General features: G+C 48.0%; 1 pseudogene; it reads left to right on the forward strand.

The window, feature by feature from the left end:
- The first annotated feature begins 4,108 nt into the window (after nucleotides 1-4,108).
- Nucleotides 4,109-6,295, forward strand: part of LOC107695437 (uncharacterized) — a 10,578-nt pseudogene continuing 8,391 nt past the window's right edge.

Genomic DNA, 6,295 nt, shown 5'->3' on the forward strand with positions numbered 1-6,295 from the left:
GACCGAAATTACAGTGCTTTCAAGCTAGAGCTACTTGCCTTAAAAAAGTTAAAAGAATACATGATCTACTCCAAGTTCTCCGTGATTACAGATCACAACCCTTTGCACTACTTGGAGACAGCAAATTTAGGAGCTGTCGAACAATGGTGGATGCTATAGTTGGCAGAGTGTGATTTTGAGGTCTATTACAATCCAGAACGACAAAACACAAATGCAGATGTGTTATCAATGATTCCATCTGGCGAAGAACCTGAGCAAGAGGACTCTGATAAAGACTTCATGTAGGATTTCTGTCTTCAAATAGAAACATTTAAACTATGGAGTCAAACATGAAACAACCACATTCCATAGAAACAAACTGAAGAGTATCCTCCGCAGCCATCTGCGGTCATAAAACTAATACAGGGTCAGTGCAGTGTCTCAGCAGTTCCTGTTCCATTTGGCTTATCTTCTCAAGAGACTCAAAGAAAAGCAGTGCTAAGACCCTAACTCACCTGGAGGATACAAACTATCTTTGTTTGACGGCCCTTCAAGGTCCAGATGCGTGATACCCATGACCATTTAACACATAAATGAATAATCCCGTCAACAAAAGAGACAATTTTATATCTCCACGTCCAAATGAGAAGAATATCAGGTCTATGACCAGGACATTTTTTACAACCTCCCTGACCTCAGGGTTTTCTCTGTGCTGCCCTTTCTCTAAATTCCAGGAAAACGCGCGCTTCTCTTCGGTCAGACAAAGGGACATGAAACGTACAACAGACAATTTCAAAAGATAATCATTTAAGTATAAAAGGGCAACTATATTCACAAATAATATGTTGTATGCATTATATATGCTTGAGGTGTTAAAATGTAACCTTGCAACTTTAATCAATGTGTTTAACCCCTTTTAGCAGATAAAGCTATTGATATGTTAAGTTTAGTGTTGAATGAAAGCTTGCTTTATTCGCCGAACATTGGCGTGAATGAAAAATTGGTATCCGGCATCATTTTCTGGTGATAATATTGTTTATAAGAAGTTATTAAAACTTGCAGAAATACTCCCCACGGGAAACATGTGACCCATGCCTAATCAGGGAACAGTGTGGGGCGTGGCTAAGCCTTGCAAGTAATGTCTGATTGGAACAACGATCTGGGGGACGGACTTATGCAGAGGATCAAAAACCCAATGCAAAACTGATTAAATCACCTTTCGCCGCTTGCTTCTTTTCGCCGTGTTAATAACACTCCATCTTGTGCTCACACGCTCACCACCATGAGATCGGGCCATTCAGAACTCAAACACTCCGTTGAAGCTTCGTGAATGCCAGAGATCTTCGAAAGCTTAAAGTCTTGCAAACTTAAACATCTCCGTTTTGGTCTCCTTCTGTACTGTGACAGAAGACCAGACCTCCCAAGCTCTACATGGAGCCTCAACCACAGAACCCCCCTTCACTGGAGGATTTAATTCAAGCCTTTTGAACACCCGTTGTGTCTGCCTCCCACAGTCCCATGGCCCGGCCCTCTATCTTCTCCGGTGAGGCGGAGGATTGTGGTGGCTTCCTGTTACAATGCTCCCTATACTTTGAGATGCAGTCTGAAGCCTTTCCTAACGACCACACCAAAGTTGCATTCATGATTTCTCATCTCGCAGTAGTGGATGGAATGAAGTGGCCTTACTTACCGCGTTTCGTCAAGGGCTTAACGCCGACATTCGTCTACAAATGGTGATTTTTGACGATACAGGGGGTTTGGAAAACTTCATTCAGAAGGCTATCAAGGTCTCCCAACATCTCCAGGCCTGTAAAAATGCCATGCCACTCTCCTCACCGTCCACATCCTCTGCACTCTGGCGGTGACTAGTGGATGAAATGAAGTGGCCTTACTTACCGCGTTTCGTCAAGGGCTTAACGCCGACATTCGTCTACAAATGGTGATTTTTGACGATACAGGGGGTTTGGAAAACTTCATTCAGAAGGCTATCAAGGTCTCCCAACATCTCCAGGCCTGTAAAAATGCCATGCCACTCTCCTCACCGTCCACATCCACCTCACCGCCTCCAGCACCTGAACCCATGCAAGTGGATTCGTACCATCTCACCCATGCGGAGTGTACACGTAGGATTACATCTGGACTATGTCTATATTGTGGGGAGTATGGACACTTGATTCACTCGTGTCCTATCCGTCCCGCACGACCCACGGTGAGTACTATCCAACTCAGCCCTCAAATTGCTACCTTGACTTGAATGAATGTATTAGTAATGTCATCTTACCAATCCCTTTCAGCGCAAGCCCTTGTAGACTCTGGTTCTTCGGGTAACTTCATATCACGCAGCACCCTCCAAAGACTTCAACTAAGACCGCTGAAGAATGCCCATGTTCTGAATATCCTCACCATTCAAGGAAAGCCGTTGGGTCGAGGTAAGATCCAATTGTGCTCGCCCACAATCACGCTCCGCCCCGAACCCACCGAACATCACAGCATTCCCTCTGAATACCGGGCATTTCAGGATGTTTAGCAAGCGGGCCGCTACTAAATTACCACCTCATCGGCCATGGGACTGTGCCATAGATTTGCTGCCTGGAGCTCAACTCCTTAAGGGTAGAGTGTATCCATTGTCCATCCCGGAGCAAGGAGCGATGGAGGACTACATTAAGGAGGCTCTCCAGCAAGGCTTCATCCATCCCTCCACATCACCGGCAGCATCCAGTTTCTTTTTGTGGGCAAGAAGGACGGAGGCTTGCGGCCTTGTATTGATTACAGAACTCTCAACTCTCAAACTGTTAAATACCCATATCCCCTTCCACTAGTGCTGGCTGCCCTGGAGGAACTTCGTGGAGCTCGTATCTTCTCCAAGCTGGATCTGCGAAGCGCCTATAACCTCGTTCGTATCCGCCATGGTGACGAGTGGAAGACCGCTTTCATAACGCCCACCGGACACTATGAATATCTTGTTATGCCGTATGGACTATCCAACTCACCTTCTGTATTCCAAGGATTTATGAACGAGGTGTTCCGGGAGTTCCTTCATCGCTCTGTGATCGTTTACGTCGACGACATTCTCATCTACTCCCGGAACCTGACCGAACATCGCCATCACGTGGAGCAGGTACTACAACAGCTGAGAAAATACCACCTCTATCTCAAGCTGGAGAAGTCCGAGTTCCACCTTTACACCATCAAGTTCCTCGGATATGTGATCAGCCCCCAAGGTATCCAGATGGATGACAAGAAGGTCCAAGCCATTCATAACTGGCCAAAACCCAAAACCGTTAAAGAACTCCAACGCTTTCTGGGATTCTCAAATTTCTACCGTCGTTTCATCCACCACTTCAGTCAGAACACCGCCGCCCTAACTTCTATGCTCCGAAACAAGCCCAAGTCTCTGTCCTGGAAGCCCGAAGCCCTCGAGAGTTTTGAAAGGCTGAAGGAAGCCTTCTGTACTGCTCCTACCCTCACCCCTCCCGATCCTCAGAAACCATTCGTCGTGGAAGTTGATGCATCCACAGTAGGGGTGGGAGCGGTTCTCTCACAACATTCCGGAGAGCCTCCTGTCCTCGATCCCTGTGCATGCTTCTCCCGCAAGCTTTCCCCGGCGGAGTAAAATTATGATATCGGGAACCGCGAGCTACTCGCCATCAAATTTGCGCTGGAGGAGTGGAGACATTGGCTGGAAGGAGCTATTCATCCATTCCAAGTCATCACAGATCACCGGAACTTGGAGTATCTTCGTGAGGCCAAGCGCTTAAACCCTCGCCAGGCACGGTGGGCGCTGTTCTTCACCCGTTTTCAGTTCTCTGTTACCTACCGTCCCGGAACCAAGAACACCAGAGCAGACGCTCTGTCGCGTCTCCATCAGCCTACGGAACGATTACTAACCTCTGAGACAATTCTCCCTCCAGCCATCATTGTGGGTCCCATCCAGTGGATGCTCGACGAAGAGATCCATCGAGCCACCCAATCAGAACCTGCTCCGCCGGGAGGTCCAGAAGGGAAAGTCTATGTTCCATCCACTCTCCGCAATACCCTTCTGGACTCGCTGCATTCCTCTCCGGGCTCTGGATATCCAGGCAGCCAGCAAACCCTCTCGCTCCTCGAAACCCGCTATTGATGGCCCGCTATGGCCCGAGAAGTTAAACGCTTTGTACAAGGATGCTCAGTCTGTGACATCACCAAATCTCCCCGTCAGCTGCCACAAGGAAAACCGGTACCACTTCCCATACCTCACCGGCCCTGGTCCCACATCGGAGTCAACTTCGTCAAAGATCTCCCCGAGTCCGAGTCTTACACATGCATACTCGTAGTTGTCGACCGATTCTCTAAGGGATGCAAACTTCTCCCCCTCAGAAAACTACCTACTGCCATGGAAACAGCAACGCAGTTATTCAATCAAGTCTTTCGCAATGTCGGCATCCCTGAGGACATCGTCTCTGATCGTGGGCCCCAATTCATCTCCCGGGTCTGGCGGGCCTTCTTCCAACTCCTCGGAGTATCCGTAAGTCTCACCTCCGGATATCATCCACAATCAAATGGCCAGACTGAGCAAAAGATTCAAGAGATCGGGAAATATCTTCGTAGCTATTGTCACAATAACCAGAACCGCTGAAGCCTTTACCTGCCCTGGGCCGAGTACGCACAAAACTCCCTCAGGAAGCAAACCACCGGCCTCACCCCTTTTCAGTGCGTACTCGGCTACCAACCTCCCCTGTTCCCTTGGACAGGAGAACCATCTGACGTTCCAGTGGTTGATCATTGGTTCAGAGACAGCGAGAGGGTCTGGGACTCAGCGCATGTCTATCTACAGCAGGCGGTTCGGAGACACCAAGCCCAGGCAGACGTTCACCGCCGACCCACTCCACAATACCATATATTGGATCATTCACCATCAGGAGGCAGATCAACGACGTCACCTACAGGCTTGAACTCCCTTCTCACTACCGTATAACACCTACCTTCCATGTCTCTCTACTCAAACCCTGGGTTAACCCTCTGTCTGCTTCTTCCACAGGGTCTGACGAATCCCACTTACCTTCTTCTTTCCATGATCGCTGAAGAAGAAACCATCTATCGAGTCAACTCTCTTCTGGACTCCCAGCATCGAGGCGGCCGCCTGGAATATCTCGTGGACTGGGAGGGATTCGGCCCCGAGGAGAGATCATGGGTGTGTAGAGACGATGTTCTAGATCCCTTACTCCTCAGAGACTTCCATGACCTTCACCCAGATCGTCCCGCTCCCCGGGGCCGCGCCCGTCCTCGACATCGGCAGCGGGCGTAGGGAGCTGCCCGTGGGGGAGGGGGAACTGTCAGGGATAGTCCAGCTTCGTCAGGCCCAATCACTTCACACACCCATTCACAATCACCAGATTACTAATCAGCCGCACCTGTCACCACCTCATCAGCAGCTCAAATACTCAGTCACTGCAGTTGCACTTTGTCTGGTCTTGAGTTCACTACGCTACTCCTTACCTGACTCACGAACCTGGACTCCAACCTATCACCCACCTGTCTCCGTCGAAGTCATCTTCCATCAGATCCGAGAAAGACCCAAGAAGCAGTCACTACGTGAGCTAGATCCCTTCAGTTCCTGGAACTCTTTCTGTTTAGCCCATTTGCTCTCCATCTCTCCCCTCAGCACCTCAGTTCAATAAAGAACCCTGCTTACCTGTACATCTCCGTTTTGGTCTCCTTCTGTACTGTGACAACTTCAAGGTACTTATTGCTTCATTTTAAATTTAATTGCTCTCATCAATTTTAATGATAACATCATTACATTTTAACCAGGAAATACCATTTCTAACTTGAAATTCTAATTTAATTTGCAATTAAGTTCTGCGTCTACCTGTTAGGCCTTCTTTCCTCTCTTAGTTTTATACACAGCAAAACCAACCCCCTAGGTGTATCAATTTAACAGCGCCACCACCCTGTCATTTTTCATTTTGTAACATTTGGGGGCAAAACTTCTCTCTCCTTCTTCTTCTTCTCTTTCTCAGCTGTCTTATTCGGATTTGACTGCTGCTGCTGTTTGCTGGGATTTTGCCTGTGAAAATCATAAAGCAGAGATTTTTAGCAATTGAACAGGTATTTGTGAAACTTGAGAACGTCGTTTCAAAATTGTCTTCCATTTACCTTCCACTCTCTTGTGAAACCCTTCCCAGCTAAGAGGCGTCCGCCAAAATTTGAACACTCATCTAGGAACGATCTAATTGGTGGACGGTGTCGACGGTGTCAGCTAAGAAACCAATACTGTCATTTTTATTGTTTTTCCTTCACCCGGAGAAATTTTAATAACAATCACAGTCCTGGTATT

The sequence above is a fragment of the Sinocyclocheilus anshuiensis genome, unplaced genomic scaffold, assembly GCF_001515605.1.
Source record: "Sinocyclocheilus anshuiensis isolate Anshui unplaced genomic scaffold, SAMN03320099.WGS_v1.1 scaffold678, whole genome shotgun sequence".
In the NCBI taxonomy this organism is placed as follows: Eukaryota; Metazoa; Chordata; class Actinopteri; order Cypriniformes; family Cyprinidae; genus Sinocyclocheilus; species Sinocyclocheilus anshuiensis.